General features: G+C 41.5%; 1 protein-coding gene across 9 annotated transcripts in view; it reads right to left on the bottom strand.

Annotated features, from left to right (window-relative positions):
• The window catches only part of MAP7D2 (MAP7 domain containing 2), a 1271501-nt gene that overhangs the window by 581540 nt on the left and 671024 nt on the right, over positions 1–18937 (bottom strand). The gene's annotated exons all lie outside the window — the stretch shown is intronic.

Raw genomic sequence — 18937 nt, 5'->3', positions numbered from 1 at the left:
CACCAGAAGCTTAGCCAATTGTTGAAGTCAATCATTTTGTCCTTATACTGTGGTATCATTCTGGGTGAAGACAGGATGCTACACACATACACACAGATGCAGAGGTAGGTAAAGTCTCTCTGTTGCATACAGAAACTCAGATGCTCATCCACATACACATGCAGAGACACAGACAGGCTCACATATGCAAACACTCACAAATGTGAGCTGTTGGACATGCTACAATTAAAAAAAATCCCAATCCCTTTGGGCTTGTGTAAAACCATAAAAAGACTGAATCATATCATGTCTAGCACTACTGAGATTTGGATTTACTGCCCTGAATACTAGGGCACAGGTAGACAGTAGTCTCTCCTTTGATAACCACATTGCCACAGTAGTCAGGAAATCCTTCTATGTGGCACACCTCATCACAAAAGGTTTCTCATCCAGAAAAAAAGAGGTCTTTGTCCCCCTCTACTCAGCCCTCATTAGACCTATTATAGAGTACAATGCCCCGTTTGGGATGTACCTCACAAGACACTTGCAGCAACTGAAAAGACCGCAGAAATACCTCAGAAAAAGGATCACTGGCCTCAAACATATGCCCTGTGCAGACCGTCTTAAGAGACTCCAACTCTACTCCATCGCATATCGCCTACTCAGAGGCAATCTCTGCCTAACATACAAAGCCATGTCAAACCCTGAGCTGTTGGACATGCTACACTTAAATAAATTCCAATCCCTTTGGGCCACATGCTCCAGGAACCCAAACCTTGTCACCACAATAAACAGAACTTGCTGGAGGAATAGGTTCCTGTCCCAGAGACTTCCCATACTCTGGAACAAGCTGCCCATTCATGTGAAACAGAGCACCTCATTGGCCCTTTTCAACATAAATCTGGACAACTGGATGGGAAATAGAGAATTTACCTTGGGGATCACTTCTGTGTCCCTGCTCGACAGGGGCAAAGGAAAATAATTTTTTTGGGTGGCTGAAGCCAGGGAATCTTTATGACTAGCCTTCTATAGACCCTAGGGCCGATAGTATAGTACCTACCTATGAACCTAAGAACCCATAAAGGACTTGCATTAACATGTTTTCTTCTGCACAATAAGAAGCATGAAACTATAATGGTTGGATTTATTGGCTAAATGTAGTCCTTAACGATTTACAAGAAAATCAAATAATTTTAAAGGACAGAGCAAAAATAGGGAGCAAAATCAGGGACACCTAAGAGGTAAAGTGTAGTGGGGGGCATGCACTGCTTTGTACTACACATCTTTCTTATTCAATTCCTCACAATGAGACATCTGAGGTGTAGGCAGTTGTGAAAGTAGCTGTAACTGCTGGAAATATTTGTGAGTGTTTGCATATGTGAGCCTGTCTGTGTCTCTGCATGTGTGTGTGTATGTGCATCTGAGTTTCTGTATGCAACAGAGAGACTTTCCCTACCTCTGCATCTGTATGTATGTGTGTGTGTGTGTGTGTGTGTGTGTGTGTGTGTGCGTGTGTGTGTGTGTGTGTGTGTGTGTGTGTGTGTGTGTGTGTGTGTGTGTGTGTGTGTGTGTGTGTGTGTGTGTGTGTGTGTGTGTGTGTGTGTGTGTGTGTGTGTGTGTGTGTGTGTGTGTATGTTGATATGCATCTGAGCTTCTGCACGTGTGAGAGATTCTGCGTTTATGTGCGCGTGTGTGTGTGTGCATGCACATAAATGTATTTGGACAGACATTAAATACTTAATGTATATATGAACATTTTAGATGTAAAATATATCCTTCAAAAATAATTAAATATCTTTTTAGCAACTATGAAACATTAGGTGGAAGTATTATTTTACATCAAAAATATGAATATATATATATATATATATATATATATATATATATATATATATATATATATGCTAAAAATAAAAAAAAATACAAATCAATTTAACAGCCCATTTTCTATGCACAGTAATTCTTTCTGGAGGGCATTACTGGGGAAATAATGGATCTTCCAGGGGTGGACAGGTCCGATGCCTGCACAACACTCCTACATGGTACATTATTTCTGCATTAATGTCAGCATATTCACAACAGATAATAACATTTGTGTTTTTACTGATATTGCGCTCTAACATCTCAACAGTAGTATGACCTACCTCTACTATTACATTGTTCAAAGACATGTATTATTGTACCATCACTGTCTACTGTATGTTGCACTGCTGTATTAGAATGTGTTCAGTGGTATGATCCTTCTCTACTGATATTTGTACTATGACAAGTACTGTAGTATTATTATCTTACTTTGTACTTCACTAATGGCTTGGGTCATATTATTACACAAGTCAACCTATCTAGTTGACATTAAATGGATAAATAAATAAATAGAAGGATTTGTTACAGAATGTGGGGTCTAGATGGACTGCACTACACCTCTCCTGTGCAGTAGAACTAAGCTGATTCACATGTAACTAGCAATCTGATTGGTCAATGTTCCTTGCCCATGTAAACTATATAGTTATTTATTGTGTGTATAAACATGTATGTGTTTACTCTGTGTTTAATATATACACTTGTATACGTATATAATATATATATATTCATATGGGTGTCATTTATCACATAGCAGAAAATACACAAACACACACACACACACACACACACACACACACACACACACACACACACACACGTATGCACACACGCACACACGCACACACGCACGCACACACACACACACACACACACACACACACACACACACACACACACACACACACACACACACACACACATACACGGATTCATTAAGTTGTTGAAAGTTTAATCAGTATTGCAAACACTTTTGCACCAGCTTTCTGACCTGTGTGGTACACAGCAAGGTAGGGCAAGAAGCATGGCAGCCTTGTCAGGAAAAATGAAGTCAACTGCTAAGATATGCAGCATACAAATGACTATATTAAAAACACATCTATTACTCATTTTTAAGGGAAAAGGCATTTACCTACAGATATGTTAGAAACAGTAAGTACTACAGATGCAGATGTGAACACTTCTGAGTGGTCTAAAAGTTACAACTGGTTTAATGTGTAAGACATTCCAACTCATGCTCTATTGCAAAAAAAAAAACGTGCATGATGGAACACCATGATTATGCTCCAAAAACTGGAGAGAACACAAGCCTGATAAGCACATTTCTGACATCAGAAAAGTGCTTAAAAAGCACCCCTCTCCATGAAAACAATAATAGTTTCACATATGACTATTCAGAATTAGAATGTGCTGGAAGACAGAGCATGTTTTGCACTACAGCATTTTCAGATATCAGCTACCACTACAGAACGCAGGCAGGAACCACAAAAAGCTCTAAAACACTGAACATACTCTTATCTTCCTCCAACCTGACCTACAGCACATTCTAATTCTGAAGCGTCAAATGTTCATATGTTCAGATTTGTATACTAGACTAATGACCACTGGGGCCTTTATAAGCCTAGCAAAGCATCCCAATTGATCCTGCAAGTTTATCTGTCTTAGAGGTTATTTTAAGGAGCATATTTAAGCTAATGCAAGATTTACAGCCTGCCTCTGTCCATTAGAGATATAGGTGCTAGACTTAGGGTATATTTCTGATTTCTCATTCAGTGATCCAGGTTTAATTTGAAACTGGTTAGGGAAGAGCTCTGCTTCACATGGACGGGAAGCCTGTTCCAGAGACAGAGAACTTTCTGACACACATACCTGTCTCTCTAATGGGTCCTGTTTATGTCGCAAGCAAAGTTTAAATCCCTAGCTCAAGTAATTCTGATGCAACTTGTTTTTCAGATATGCAAAGGTCTATCAGAGCAGGATCAGAGGATTCTTTGTAGGAAACAGAGTATAGAGAAAGGACTTTGAAGTGATCTACAGAGGACATAATGTTTATGTCCTCTATTATTTTTGTGAGGGACCTCTGTGGGCATTCCAGTTGTTGCATTTGCCAGGTTAGGTACATACTGAAGAGGACAATGTACTCAATGATGGGCCTGACAAGGGCTGAATACCATAGAACAATGACTTCTTTGGACCTGGATGCCATACCCTTGTTCATAAGTTAAGCAATACAGAATGATACCCTAACTACCTTAGACACATGTTGGCTGAAAGCTAGGATACTGACTACTGTTTCTACTCTTAGGGGGTGAGTGATCGATGAGGTAATTCCTAGGGTGGCTGACTTCTTAAAGAGTACTATTATGCATTTATTGTCATTGAGTTTTAAGCAGTGCCTTTGGCATGAGTCATTTGTCTGTGTTAGTCCTTCTTGTATGATGTTAGTGTCTTGGGGGATTCTATGACTGCAAGTTTGCAATCATCTGCAAACTTCCTCAGCCAGAGGTCATTGACATTGTCAAAAAGTGGTGGACCCAGCACTGAGGGACTACACTAGTGACCGGCCTCTTACCCTAACTTCCTGGGTCCTATCTAAGAGCCAGGTGGCTATCCATCATGTAAAATTGGTTTATGTCTATATTCCTGAGTTTGCATAGGTGGGGTAGTGTATCAAATACCTTAGCCATGTCAAGGTAAGCACGGTATAACATTTTGCCATCATCCATTGTCATGGTGACCTCCTCAAAGAAGTCTGTAGGAAACAGTGTATAGAGATAGGACTTTGAGGTGATCTGCATAGGACATTCTGTTTACTGCCTGTATTCTTTTCATGAGGAACATCTGTGGACATTGCAGTTGTTGCATTTGGCTAGTCAGGTACCTACCGAAGGGTCATTGTACTTAGTGAAGGGTATGATGAGGGCTGAGTTAATTGGAGCAATGGCTTCCTCGGAGCTAGATGCCATGCCCTTGTTTGTAAGTCAGGCAATATAAAATTATTTCCTTACTACCTTAATAACCTGGCTTTCAACCAAAATGTGTCTGTCTACATACATACTCAAATCCCTGAATACCGGTTCTACTTTTAAGGGTGTGTTATCAATGAGGTAATTTCCTAGGGTGGCTGACTTCCCAAAGGTTAGTATTATGCATTTCTTAGCATTGAGTTTTAAGCCATAGCTTTAGCACCAGTCATTTATCTGTGTTCGTCCTTTCTGTGGGATATTAGTGCCTTGGGAGGATTCTATGACTGCTCCTGGTTTGTAATCATCTGAAGACTTGTTCAGCCAAAGGCCCCTGACATTCACCTTAACGTCTGAGAAGTAGATGCCAAAAAGATGCAAGCTCAGCACAAAGCCCTGAGGGACTTCATTAGTGACGGGCCTCTTTGTGGAGGTGGTCTTCCCTATCCTAACTTCCTGGATCCTATCTTTGAGACAGATGGCTATCCAGCATGTAATATAGGGGTTCATAGGTTCATAGGTTCATACTAGGCTATCTGCCCAAGGGCATTTATAAGCCTAGCCCATAGTTATGTGGCTTTCGCCACCCCTTTAGTTTGAATAAAAACTATGCCTATCATTTTTCTGTGCCTCTGTCAAGCAGTGACACTGAAGTAATCCCTGGGGTATATCTGCGATCTCCCATCCATTGGTCAAGATTTCTCTTGAACAAGGCCAGCGAGGTGCTCTGCCTCACATGTACCGGGATTTTGTTCCACAGCATAGGGAGTCTCTGGGTGATGAATCTGTCCCTCCAGCACGTTCTGTTTATAACCGTGTCAAGGTTTAAGTCTCCCGCCCTTGTGGTTCTGAGGGATCTAGATTTTTTGAGGTGAAGCATATTCATCAAATCTGGGTTTGACATGGCCTTATATGTCAGGCACAGGTCACCTCTGAGCAAGTGGTATGAGACTGAATAGAGCTGGAGTTCTTTCAGTCGGGCAGCATAAGACATATTTTTGAGACCCTTTATCCTTTTGGTGAGGAACTTTTGGGGCCTTTCAAGCTGCATCAGGTGTCTGGTCAGATACATTCGAACGGGCATTGTACTCAATCATAGGTCTAATGAGTGATGAGTACAGGGGACGATGACCTCCCTTGATCTAGATGTGAATCCCTTCATGATCAGATGGGCGATATAGAAGGTTTTCCTAACTACTTTAGCAACATGAGTGTCAAACGAAGGCTACTGTCAACTTGGGTCCCCAGATCCCTGATGACTTTTTCTGTGCTCAGTGGATTGCCACCTATATGGTAGCTAGGGGTAACCTTGTTTTTCCCGAAGGGTATGACTATGCATTTTTGGCGTTTAACTTCAGGCCATGGCTCTGGCACCAGTTATCCGTTTCTGTGAGGCCCTTCTGGAGGATATCTGTGTCAGATGTGTTTTCGACTATGGCGCCCAGTTTGCAGTCATCTGCAAACTTTGTCAGCCATAACCCTCCTGTGTTTGCTTGTACTTCAGAAAAGTAGATGCCGAACAAGAGTGGACCCAGGACTGAGCCCTGTGGGACACCACTTGTGACAGGCTTTGAGTCTGACATGGCTCCAGCAACTCTGACCCTGTGGGTTCTGTCACTTAGCCAGTTTGCAACCCATCTTGTGATGTATGGGTTTACATTCAAGCTGATGAGTTTTTCGATGATACCTGAGTGGGGTATTGTGTCGAAGGCCTTTGCCAGGTCGAGGTAGGCTGTATGGACTGCCTTTCCTCATCAATGGCCTTGGTGACTGTCTCGAAAAAGTCAACCAAGTTTAAGAGGCAGGATCTGCCTTTGACAAAGCCAAACTGGGTTGGATCCAAAGTCTGCAAGTTCCCTATGTCTTTATTTATGAGTTCCATTATGATCCTCTCCATGGCTTTGCAGATAAGGCTTGTCAAGCTAATGGGGCGGTAATTTCCAGGGTCTGTGGAGGCACCGCCCTTATGAAGTGGGACCACAGTCGCCGTGCCCCACTCCTTGGGTACGTATCCTGAGGTGAGACTAAGATTAAACAGCTGTCCTAACTGTGGGTTTAATTCCTCGTTGAGTTCATGAAGCACACAGCCGGGGACACCATCCGGTCCCATGGATGCTGTGTTTTTTGCCTTAGTGAGGGCAGTTCTCACCTCGGCCTTGGAGATGTTTGGGGGGCTACAATCCTCTGGAATAGATATCTCTCCTTTTGGGGCCGAAGCGGGGGAGAAGTTTGCACTGAACCTGTCAGCCAGTATGTTAGCAATGTGTGTAGGTTCAGTAATTTTCACATCATTTTGAACTAATTCTGAGCATATCTGGGAGTTTCCTCCTAGGTTTCTAACATAGCTAAAGAAGGCCTTATGATTGTCTTTAGAGTCCTTGGCGATTTTTCTCTCAAAATTTGCCTTGGATGATTTTATGAGAGCTCTTAGTTTTTACTTATAATGATCAAAGGTGTCTTACCTTTCAAGGATTTTGCTCTATCTTGTAGTAGCTTCCTCCTTTTGTTGTAGAGCTTGTTTATGGCTGGGGTCCACCAGACTGGACGCTTGCCTTTGGTACAGAGAGTCTTAGTTTTGTTTGGGATTGCCTGACCCATGCAGTCCTGTAGGTGCTGGTAGAAGGCATTTGTAAGTGATTCAGCGGTTTGAGTAATGTTTACCACTGGCTCAGGGGCCTTAAAGGAGACCACACTAGTTTTTAGAAGTGTGAAATCGGCTTTTGAGAAGTTTTTCACTGTGGTCTTTTTGTTTCAGGTGGGGCGGGATGAGGACCTCCAGCGAGATTAGTTTATGATCTGATCTCACCAGTGAGGGGTATACTTCCGGTGTTGAACATTTTGATCCCATGTTCGTGATGATGAGATCAAGTATGTTTTCTCCTCTTGTGGGGATGGTGACTAGTTGTTCCATGGCATTTGAGTTTATGAACTCCAGGAATCTTTGGGTTAGAGTGTTCGGGCTTGAGTAGTGTTCCCAGTCTATATTAGGGTAGTTGAAGTCACCTAGTATGATGGTGTTTGGAGATACATTTATCCCTCCAATGTTTTCAGGAAGGCCATGTGAGTTTCCTGAGTTTGAGAGGGTGGCCTGTAACATGCTACAAATTGCAGAGCAGTCTTGCCTATGGTTAATTGCACCTGGATGGTCTCCGATGCATCGTGCTTTGCCACCAACCTTGAGGTGTGGGTGTCCTTTATGAATATGGACACCCCCCCTCCTTTCTTGGTGTTGTCCGGATTTTGGGGCCGGAACGCATGATATGAGGTGAAACCTGTTAGTGCTGGGGTGCTCTCAGGAGCCTTGAACCAGGTTTCTGTCACAGCACAGACATCGATGTTCTCCATATTGAGAAGGGCCTCGAGTGCGTGCATCTTGAGATTGAGACTTCTGGCATTGAGCAGCATTACCCTTAGTTTTTTTTCTTTTTGGTGTTCTAGGGTGGTAGGTTTAGAATTTGAGCCTTGCCTAAAAAGGCACTATGGGGTGGCAAGAGCCTTTGCCAATATCCGGAAGCCCAGGGTGACAGGTGCAAGCCGCCCTTGCGAAGCAGCGTGGCTTGTCCAGCATGTCATCCCAGGCAGACAGACATTGATCCCCTTTGAATGACACCAGAATTTAAGCCAATTATTAAAGCTGATCATCTTATCACTGTATTGTGGCATCATTCTAGGTGAAGGTAGGATACTGCTCAAGGTCAGGGTCATACCTGCCTGGGCTACATAATCAGAGAGCTCCTCGATGTCCCTTTTCATGTAGTCCAAGGAGGTACGTCTCAGGTCGTTGACACCAGCGTGGACAATGACTGAGTCGTACTTGTACCTGCTGTTGAGAGACCTGAGTGCTTGCATTATGTGGTGGATTCTAGCGCCCGACAGGCAGCTTACTGTGACCTTCTCCTTACTCAGTCTGGTGAGTGGGACGTCAGTGTGTCTGACTATGGAATCACCAATGACAAGTGTGTCTGGCATTTTGTTTGGCCTTAAGGGCTGTGACTGTTTGACACTCTGACTGTGTGGTCTATGTGTTGCATGTGTTGGGTCGTGAGGTGGTAGTTGTTTGGGTGTCTGCTTTGGTGGCCTCTGCTGTTTTGGTAAATTTTTGATCAGAGCCTCCGAGTATGTCTTTGTGTGAGTATGTGTATGATTTGAAGTTGTGATGGTGCCATGTGTGACTGGGTATGTATTGTGTGTGGTTACCTTCTCCTCCTGTCTGGTCTTGCCAGTCCTATGTTGAGAGAGCTCAGCCTCCAGTTTGGCCGTATAGTTGCATCTCTCGCATGTATTTGTGTTTTGTGGGAGAAGGAGAGGATTGTCTGTGTACATGAGGCAATTGTAACATTGCCTCAATATTCCCAGGTTCACCAGTTGAGCTGGAGAGGACACTAGCAACTGATCCCTCGACATACTAGAAGTAGTAGATAAAGAGACTTTCAAAGGACTCCGGGGGAAGTGGGTTTTAGGTGGGGTACTATCTATAATAAGACTGCTTTATCAAGGTGCAAGTACTGTAGGAGTAAGTGCTAGGCTTTACAGATAGAGAATAGTCTACTTGGGAATCAAGTAGGGATGAACTTTTCAGTTGTAGGATATGCTGGTTAGATCAGCAGTACAGTTTAGCGTGTTTTATAGCAGGGGGCTGAAGGGAGCTAGGAATTGGCCCAAAACGACCAATGGACTACTAGTTTCTGGCTGAAACTTCACCAAATCGGACAAAAAGGCTGCTCAGTGCTTCCCACTCCCACTGGTAAGCAAAGAAACTTCCCTCCTTCCTAATAAGGCAATGGATCAGTAACAGGAACTAAAAACAAAGCCCAGGGATCAGCAACTCTGAAACTGGACTACTCTAGTTCAGTAAGGTGGGAAAACAAGAGATTTTTTTGTTATATTACAGAGATAAGGAAAAAAACAGACAGTAAATGCTATAAATGCTGTAAATCGGCTAGCGCACTTTAGTGTGTAGCCTACAGAAACAATTTGCAACAATTAGTAACTTAAAGTGCAATAAACAGTGTAAAATGCAGAAGTCACTTAAAGTAGCAGTAAAACAGGCGAAATGCAGTCGCTAGCTTAATAACAGTGGGAAAGCCACAAAAAATACTTATATCTGGTAGAAAGTCACTCTTTTAGCTCTCTGCTGCTTGGATCACTCTGCAGGCCACCACGAGGATCTGTGCTGAGTTGGTACAAGCTGGAAAACGCGTGTTTAGCGTGTTTTATAGCAGGGGGCTGAAAGGAGCTAGGAATTGTCCCAAAACGACCAATAGACTACTAGTTTCTGGCTGAAACATCACCAATTCGGACAAAAAGGCTGCTCAGTGCTTCCCACTCCCACTGGTAATTAAAGAAACTTCCCTCCTTCCTAATAAGGCAATGGATCAGTAACAGGAACTAAAAACAAAGCCCAGGGATCAGCAACTCTGAAACTGGACTACTCTAGTTCAGTAAGGTGGGAAAACAAGAGATTTTTTTTTTTTTTTTTTATTATCTATATCTATAAGTTTATTCACAGTATCCGAGTGGTTATTGTATCAAATGCCTTAGCCAGGTCAAGGCAGGTGGCATGCACCATCAAGTCCCTCGTCCATTGCCTTGATGACCTCCTCAAAGAAGTCCACCAGGCTGAATAGGCATGGTCCATCCTTGATGAAAACAAACTGGGCTGGTTTCAGTGTTTGAAGGTTTTCTATGTTCTTATTATTCATTTCCATGGTAATTCTTTCCATGGCTTTGCATAGGAAATTAGTCAGACTTATGGGTCTGTAGTTCCCAGGGTCTGTTGATAGTCCACCCTTCAGCAGAGGGATGAGCAGCACAGTTCTCCATTCATGTGGCAGAAAGCCTGCCTGGGGCTATGGTTAAACAGTGACTTCAATGGTCTCGATAGGTCACATTTCAGGCTATTTAGGATAAGTCCTAGGATATGATCGGAGCTCATCGATGCAGTGTTTTTGGCCTTAGACAGCACATCTAGGACTTGCTCCCTAGTAATAGTTAGGTAGGGGGTGTTTGATGGCATTTCCTGGATGTCAGATGAGGGAGAATGGGAGTAAAATTGGAGGTGAATTTGTCAGCCAGCAAATTTGTTACATCCTCCAGCTCCTTATATGTGGCTCCATTTACAGTCAGTTCTGCACAGTGTTGGGTGCTACCTTTAAGATTTTAAACATATTAGTAGAGCAAAGCCTTGTGGCATTAGTAGACTTAATTTGCCCTCTTAGTTTATTATTTATTTATTTGTTTAACATTTATTGACCAGGAAAGTCAGACTAGGACAGAGCCTATTTTCAGCAGAGGCCTGAGGAGAAACGCTCCAGATGCATGTCCTTGAAATGTGGGAGGAAACTGGAGTACCCAAAGGAAACCCACGCAAATGCAGGGAGGACTTGCAGACACCACAGAGAAGGCACCCCAGCCGAGGATCGAACAACAGAACCTCTTGCTGTGAAGCAACATTAACTGCTTCACCATTGCGCTACTCAATAAAGTTGTTTGCTTAGATGCTGAGAGTGCTTTTATCATGCCAAATGTAGCCCTTGGCTAGGACTTTTTCCTTTGTTTTTGCAACCTTTTTATGTTTGGATTCCACTGGGGTGGTTTGTTTTTTGAGTTAGTTCTTGGTTTATTTCAAGATGGCACAGCTGTCTCTCTGGATTTATTTACATAATTGTACAGGATTTCTGTGAACAATTTGGCATAGGAAGCTGTTTTTCAAGATTTTGAGGGCCTTGAAATTTTGACAGGTTATCACTTAGAAGGGGGTACAGCATTCTCCCATATTTTTGAGTAGCGGGTTGAGTATCTTTGTACCTTAGTGGGCACACAGACTATCTGATCCAAGATGTTTGTCTTTATAAAGTCCAAGAATATCTGGGCCTGTAAGTTTAGGGTCATGTAAGTATCACAGTTTATTAGTAGAGCCAATAACACTGCTGGAGAAGCACTATTCTTCAGTGCTATAGCCAAATTATGGAACACCCCCCCCCCCCCACAATAACCTCTGTACCATTATGCACACCCACTTCAAAGCTTTACTTAAAGCGCACCTAAAAACATGCTGGCTATGTCCTTGTAACACTCCCCTCTAACTTCTCCCACTCCATCTATCCTCTACCTCTCTTCCACCCCACAAACTACCTTTGATTACAGCAAGCTCTGATACTTCCATGCCTATCTACTTATTATATGGCAGTAACTTCTTATTGTAACAATTCTTAACATCTGCTATGACTTCGTGGATAGAACAGATGCTAGTTATCTACTTAATGTAATATGTTCTTCATCTGTAACTATGTTTGTAATATTTTAATTGCTAGGATTCTTCATCTGTAACTATGTCTGTAATATTTTAATTTGTGGAGCTTTTCTCCCCGGGCCTCCACTGAAAATGGACCTGCATCCAGTTGGACATTCCCAGCCAACAAATGTAAATAAATAAATAAAAAGGTGTGGTAGTTGAGGGTTACCCATGAGTATGGTACTGGGTTGAATGGTGAGGATCACCAGTGAGTTCAAGAAAAGTTATAGGCTTCTTAGGTCATAGATGGTGACCTGTAGCTTGCAGGGATATGCTACGGGACTTTGCCTGTGGAAATCTGGACATGGAGAAGCTCAAGTGCACCATCCTGTTTGACTAGTCTTGAGGTGAGTTTGTTGTTGATATACATTGAGACACAACCACCTTTCATCCCTGCCTGTGCAGTATTTGGCCTGAATGGGTGGAAGGCATTGTAGCCCTTTGCTACCTGAGTGCACTCCTCAACTTTAAACCATGTCTCTGTAACTGCACAAATGTCTACATTTTCCAGTGTGAGGAGTGCCTGGAGGGAGTGGAATTTCTTGTTTAAGCTCCTGACACTGAGGAGTAACACCTTTTGATTCCCTTGGATTGGTTTTGCTATGTCAGAGAGTTTGTCAGTTTGGCACTGCTTAAAAAAGGCATTATGAGGGAGAACAATATTTTAGACTACATCTGAAATCCTAGAGGGGAGAGCACAGATAAATCTTGACAAAGCAACGTGGTCTGTTGACCATATTCTCCCATGCTGACAAATACTGTACCCCTTGGAACAACACCAGAAACTAAGCCAATTTTTGCTGTCAATCATCCATTGTTCATATTGCTGCATCATCCTTGCTGAAGGTAGAATGCTGCTCAATGCTAGAAACATACCAGTCTGAGACACACACTCTGAGAGTCCCACAATATCGCTCTTCATATAGTTCAGGGAAATATGTTTCAAGTCATTTACACTCACATGGACTATGACTGAGTCATTCTAGTACTTGTGGTGTAATGACTCAAGTGATGAAGTGATTTGGCTGATCCTGTCCTCCATTAGACAACTGACCATGATTTTCTCCTTGTGTTTCCTATGAATAAAGTACTGGGTAGTGTGTTGACTTGCCTTATTGGCTTTGTAGTTGAGGCTTCAAAGGATGTGACTTTATGCATTGTATTGATATTGTTTTGGTGGAGTGTTTTTTTTGGATTGCTGAGGGTTCTTTTTGTAGGATGAATGTCTAGGAGGTCTTTGGGGTTTAGGAAGGTTGCTTTTAAGTGCCTAAGCATATGTTGGTTTATGTTTTGGGTCAGTACTATGTGTGGTGGGTGTAATGCTTTTACATTACGGGCAAACTGTTTGCTATTTTCAGTGCTTCTGTATGACTGTCTTGCCTCCACTGACATTGTGTAATTACATCTTTCACATATTATATCCATCTCTGTAAGGATCAGTTGGTTGTGTGTGAACATGAAAATTCATATTTTGTCTCTGGATGCCTATATCTACTAAGCTGAAGGCAGAGAAATTGGGAAAGTGTCCATCCATGGTGTCAGGTCATTTTTAAGTGAACTACAAAGGGTCGATACAGCAGATTGTGCATCAGTACAGGTTAAAATGCTAATCTGTTTAGCTTTTATTTTATTTTACATTTGTTTACTGAGGTTGTACACTGATCATGACTGAAAATTTGCATTTATTTCCCCGAGTGTTATTCATAGCAACAGTACAGCTGTTTTGTACTCTTAAATGAACCCATCTTACAAACAAGCAAGTTATAGTGAATCTGTAGTAAAAACATTTACTCACTTAAAGCAAACCTGTAAACCAGAACATTTTACAACAAAATAGCTTGTCGCAGTATAATAACTAGTTCAAATAACAAAAATCCTGTCAGGACAAACTTTTTCCACATCTTCATCATCATCATTATTATCATCATCCCCTTTTTTCGACATGGCAAATTTTTCATGCCCTTAAAATATTAGCTGTCCACTCTATTACATGGCTAGAAGTGTTCTTGCTACAGACATGAAAGGCAAGGTATCCCTTCCCTACCAGATTAACCGAAGTCTTAACAAGGATATAGATGCTGTTAGACATTTCTTTTTCCTGTCACTGTACTGTTTCTGAAGTAGTACTGAAATAGAGCATCACTCCAGTTATGGCATTTTTGTACATAATTATGTTCAATATGCAGATCTTTTAAAAAATGGGGAAAAACGAGACACAAGTCACAAAAAAGAACTGCGCTGCCCTGTATCTGTGCTGAAGTTCATTGTGTCAAGATAGTTCCAGCTAGTTGGAATATATTACCCTAAGAGTTAAGAAGCACTACAGAATGCACTACATTCCAGTGGAAACTAAAAGACCTCCTTCACAACAACTATAAGTGGACCTATTAACATGATCCAGGGGAGTGTCATACTGGTGCGAAGTAGCCTACATTATATTTATCTTAAATACTCATTGCATCTTTACTCCGAGCTGACATCCTTTTACTCACATATATGTATAAGGCTACTACAATACACATAAATATAACCATATTATCTTGATCAAGGGCAGTTTTATCCCCTCCTTAAGATCTGCTACATTATAGTGATTTTAAACATACAATGTCTCACTAGTTGGAAACGTACTTCAATGCACTTACCTATATGTATATAGTTACTATGCTGCACATACAAGAGATACTATTATACAATATTTATCCCCACTAAACTGAGAAACAGATGCTTTCCACCAGTCTCCTGATATTTCAACATGCTCTCTTAAGTATTAACTTTGGAAATTTATCTAGGATTTTCATACTTCCTCACTAAATAAACAGCTGCATTATTTAGTACTTGTGGTCCTTGTACTATTTATTTACTTTATTTTATTTATTTATACTTGTTTCCCAAGGTGGGCGGCCACGGTGGTGCAGCGGTTAGCATTGCTGCCTCACAGCAAGAGGTTCTCCAGTTCGATTCTCGGCTGGGGTGCCTTCTGTGCGGAGTCTGCATGTCCTCCCTGTGGTCGCGTGGGTTTCCTCCGGGTGATCCGGTTTCCTCCCACATCCCAGAGACATGCAGTAGGTGGATTGGACAGTCTAAATTTGCCCTAGGTGTGAGTGTGTGCATGTGTGTGCCTTCTGTGGAAGGTTGGGTGCCGGGCTGGCAACTCGCACCGTAAAACTCCTCTGCCAATCATGAGCGGACAGATGATCCGCTGTGGCGACCCCTAACTGGGAAAAGCCGATATTTGCCAAGGTAGTGCACTGCTCTCTGTGGACCATTTGCAGGCACAGCCTGGATGAACCAAATCACATAAGAAACGAACAAACCCTATTTGAAGATACAGTGATCTGTGACAACATTTACTATGTCAAAACAGAAAAAATGGAATCATGCTTAGCAGAGTTTTTTGGAGATGATGTAGCCATAATGAATAAGATGGCTTATGCTACAGGGCTAGCAACATATCATTACATAGACAGATATGAAGACATTAGAGCAGATGAGTGTGAACAGCCACAGGAAAGGATATCATGGGGAAAAGACAAAGAAATAGCAAAACAGGCATGCAGTGGAAACAGGAGTAGAAAGGGCAGGATGTACAACAGATGCGAAGACAACAAAAAGGTGGAATGAATGAGAATCAGTAAGGGAGGGGATGACAAGATGCAATAAGGAGGGATGAACTATGGATAAAAGGATATGAGAGAGTTGCAGGGTTCATGTAATGTGCCACATATTGTGCAAACTAGCCATATTGCAATGCTATATATTAAGAATCTTGGATAAATCTGCAGTCTTTTTTCACTACATTATTACATCACCTACTATAATTGTCTGTATCTCCTTTTTGGATTTGTTTGTGACTGAACAGGGTCATTCACAAAACCAACTAAAAACTGAAGTCACTAGCTGATATATTTTGTTTAGCACTTTCTTTAATCAACTTCTTCAGCACAATAAACTATACAACCCCCCCCCAAAAAAAAAACAACTATGAAATACATTTACACAAACATCACTTGATAAAAATCAGTCAACTTTGCCAAGCTATTTAATAAGTTGCCATCTAATCCTTCTCCATTATGCTTTCAAGTTTAGTAAGCATTTGACTGAAATTATATCACTGATTTTGGGACATAGTGTTGTCTTTAATCTAATTTGACATTCCATCTCTCTCTCTCTCTCTTTTTTTACTAAAACAGTAAATATTACAACCATCCTCTTTGGTCCAAACCTATACAATCTAATACAAGAAAATATAAATATCTTAAGCTGTGTGCAGATCAGACTATGTGTATGTAAGGCAAATGCCTTTTTTCTTTCTTTTTTTTCAGGGCATAACAATGCTCATAAATTCTCTGGATAAGCTTTCTTGCAGTTATGTCTACATGAAATGTCTTGCAGCTATCACATTTAGCCAAGTAATCAATAACCATCAATAAGCAATTACAATCACCAGTAGTTGTAACAGCCTTACTATCCTGCTACAACTACTTAAGGGCCATTTTCAATAAAACAGCATTGATGTAAAAAACAACTGTAAGTCCCTTTGGACTTCTGTGACTCATATCTGATGGACTTATTTTGCCCTCCAAAAGTAATTTGAAGTTGTTTAGTCTCTCACTAATTAAAATTAGTTTTTTCAACAACTGTTATACCGTTTCTTGTTATGTACTCTATACCGCATTCTGAAGAGAAGTCACAACAGAAACCATACATAACACAGGATACCAGACTGCCACTATGAAATGCTTGTGCCTGCCTTAGCATAACATGAATTATCTCAGTCTCTTTCCTTATCTGATATCACAAATTTTAGGAATTATGCTTGGGCTCTCAGGTAAAAAAATCGATATAAGACTGCCATTCTACCCTTAACTGATGGTCATATCACAAGGAATGCAGGGATTTTTGGTGATGGTATATTTCCATTGTCAAAATGTTCCCTTTTCTGTAGAAATATACATGATTTTAACTTTTGATGTAATGAAAATTCAGTAAGGATACACTCTGTATGTGTGTTGCATTCCTCATCTTGGAAATAAGTCAAATTTCCATCTCAATATGAATCATTGTGTGATACAATATGGCAGGTTCAGATATCCAGTATCTATAAAATCTATACATATGCATAAAAGGCTATATATTAGTCTAAAATGACTAATTACAAGGAATTATACTAGCACACCAAGGTACAAAATGCACCTAAAATGTCATACAAACCTTGGGGATTTAACTCCATTTCAAATCTGACTCCACTACACTATCCTTATAGTACAGGGATTTTTTTTACCACAGCATGTTTCCAGTGACAAAAAAAATTATTTTCTGGAGAAATATATATGTTATTTTTTTCTTTTGATATGATAACTCATAGTTTGAAGTCCTGCAAACATTAACAGAATTACTACAGGCTATGTAAAAGGACCCAATGACACAAGTACGAACAGTCTTCGCACTCACAGAAAGATTTCCAGTGTGACTAGGTGTGAATCAGGGTTCGGCTCTGAGCCCACTGCTTTTCATACTGGTGATGCACTACATTAGCAAACAGGTCAGAAGAAAGAGATCAACAAAGCTGTTGTATACAGACGATGTGGCATTACAAACTTAAGCAAAATATGGAGGAATGTAATGCAAAACTAAAGGCACATTCGATGAAACAGAGTATAGACAAGATAGTTGTCATGGCAGCAAACCTGGGAAATCAGAAGAAGCTGAAATTCAGATAGAAGGGAAAACAGTGGTACAGATTAACAGCTTCAAGTATCTTGGAGGGGTGGGCGAGGTGAAGGGAAAGCGGAATAAGTAGGTCAAAGTTAGAATCAGAGCAGCTGCAGTCAGCTGAACATAATGTCACGAGGATTGTGTGACAGAAGAATGCCAAAGAAGGCAGAATGTAAGATGTACCCAGCAATGGTAAAATCAGTACTTCTGTATGGAATAGAAACCTGAGCAGTGAAGACAGAGAGGTGGAGGAAAAGTACAGTTTTGTAACTACCATAAATGTAGATGTTCGACTGTTCACACTGCTGCAGTCATCACATTTGGGTTATCTGCCGTTAGGCGGCCCCGCAGTCGGCCCGAGTTCCAAAGTCTTGGTCCGGCATCAGTTGCTGTCACTTCTTCCCTGACGTCAGTGCAACAGGGTATAAAAGAGGCAGCCGATGCCATTTTCTTCAGTTTTTCTTGCCCCAGATGTCAGGTGCCCCCAAATAGGAAGGCAATACATAATCCTAAGTATATTACAGAAGTAGATAACAATAGCTACAGCTATAAGCAAATACACCATATAGAAATACATCTTAGAGATTGTATAAACAGGGAGCTATAGATAAAACCCAGGTAAGAAGAGGGGAAGGTGGGAGGGTAACCTGGACTGCAGCAGTGTGAACACTCGAATGTCTACATTTATGGTAGGTACAAAACTGTACTATGTTCATAGTGTTACACTGCTGCAGTCATCACACTTGGGTTGAATCCCAAAGCTAAGGCTGGGCAGTTGGTACTAAACAGGGTTTGGAGAAGCTAGTAGGCCCTGCAAAACTGCAGTGGCAAAGCCAGCTCTGGTTTTTGAGTATAGAGGTAAGTGGTAGTGCTTGGTGAAGGTGTGCACTGAACTCCAAGTTGCAGCTTCCAAAATATCCTTGGTTGGTACCCCTCTGAGGACGGCTACTGATGTTGCTGTAGCCCTGGTGGAATGAGGCCTAATGTTACCAGGTACAGGTTTCCCATGGTGTGTGTGTAGCAGAAATGGATACAATGTCCTATCCATTTTAAAATGGTCTGTTTTGATATAGGCTTTCCTTGAGATCCTGCAGCACAGGATACAAAGAGCTGATCAGATTTTCTG

This window comes from Protopterus annectens, chromosome 5.part0 (genome assembly GCF_019279795.1).
Source record: "Protopterus annectens isolate FY-2018-M chromosome 5.part0, PAN1.0, whole genome shotgun sequence".
Classification (NCBI taxonomy): domain Eukaryota; kingdom Metazoa; phylum Chordata; order Ceratodontiformes; family Protopteridae; genus Protopterus; species Protopterus annectens.
Note: the sequence above shows the minus strand (reverse complement) of the source record. Positions and strands in the feature narration are given on the sequence as shown.